Source organism: Vigna radiata, chromosome 8, assembly GCF_000741045.1.
Source record: "Vigna radiata var. radiata cultivar VC1973A chromosome 8, Vradiata_ver6, whole genome shotgun sequence".
NCBI classification, from domain to species: domain Eukaryota; kingdom Viridiplantae; phylum Streptophyta; class Magnoliopsida; order Fabales; family Fabaceae; genus Vigna; species Vigna radiata.
In genome coordinates, this window is record NC_028358.1 from 11,072,095 (window position 1) to 11,073,887 (window position 1,793).

Below are 1,793 nucleotides of genomic sequence, written 5' to 3' on the forward strand. Positions count from 1 at the left end.
CTCTGAACTTTTATACATATATTATTTTATTAATAATGTTCCATCCTATTTTCTGATGTCATGTGTCCACTTTCCAAAATTCACTTTTTTCAATCTTTACCGTATTTGTTTTACATGATTTTTTATTATTATTAAACATGAATCAGATCACGTAAATGACTATTTTGAATAACTAAAAATATAATTTATTTAAAACTTATAAATTTATCAGCAGATCGTTATAAAAACAATTGACATTGTTAACACAAAGTGTGTATTCCTATAAAAGTCGGTTACCCTTTGCTAATATATATAGGTGACATATATAATATGGTAAAAATGAAGAAGAATTAAAAGGGTGTATAATACATGTGGATTTTACGTATGAATATGATGTTACGAGAGAGTGACATGTGTTGTGGTGGTTTGAAATTGAAGGTAGGAAAGTGAAGACTTTTCTTCTTGTTTTCCTTTTATTCTCTTGGCCCCTTCCCTTTTAGTTAATTAATGAAGCAATTATGATGATGAATAGAAAGAAGAAAATGCTGAAAACTTGACTTGAAGATAGGGATAAAAGAAAAAGAAAAACTCCTCGAATGGTGAACTATGTACAATGCACTGAGAGCAAAAGTTAGTGTGGACCCAACTCACCCAAAACCTTCATCCAAAGGAACATGTGCATACGCATTTCGTTCATTAGCCTCACCAAATATACCCTTCAAATTAACCATTTTTTTTTACAACCAGGTCCCCACTTTCCTTTGCTTTCACACTCACACGCTTCCACCAAACCACTTTACCCTGTTCTTTTTTGGTACCACACTGGATAAATTTTTTATACTATTCATTATTTTTCAATTGATTGGAATTTTTAATTTAATTATCGTGAATAAAATAATTGTGTGACCTAATAATTGGTATCTGCATCCAATATTGTCACTTTGCACACTTTTAATCAAATTTCTCACCTCTCGAGCTCATTGTCTTCTCTTTTAATATTTTCAATCAGATATTTTCAGCTCTAACTCGTCAAATATATTCTCTTAGAAGTCTAAAGGTTTTATTCTATGATATTTTTGCCGTAAACTCCCCAGCAGTTCGCTTGGATACTTGAATTTTCTAAAGCAAACTAATTAGGTGGAACACTTAATTAAAACCCTAGCATAAATTCAATGGTCTTATTAAAAAATAATGATTAGAAATGTAATGTAGAAGGCTAAACAATTCATAAACTTACAAAATTTTACTCATTTACCATCCATGACAAACTTTATTTGAGTGAAATATTGTTATTATGCGTAATGAAACTATCTCTTTAAATATTTAATGCAAATATATATATATATATATATATATATATATATATATATATATATATATAATACGTTTGTTTTTTATTTAAAAATAAGTTAAATCTCTTTAATTGTTCCTATTTTTGTGGGTTTTTCCCAGTTTCTATTTTATTAGAATTTTCAATTTAGTCTTAGAAAATAAAAATTTGAGTCATTTGAGTCCATATCCTTAAATTGGCTTAACGAAATTAAATTTTTTATGTGCTGGGACGTTGACGTGGACAGTTTTTGAAATCATTGCAACATCACTCCTGCCATGTAAGCATCATCTTTCCCAATAGCACAAACTCCAAATTGCAACAACATAAACGAAAAAGGAAAATCAAACCCCAAATTACAAAAATCGAACACAATCACAGAAATCCCTAACAAGCAACAACCACCGGAGTCTTCTTTTTTGCACAACAAACCAATCTGCATCAATGAACTAGATCCATAAAAAGACTCAAAACCCAGTTCGAA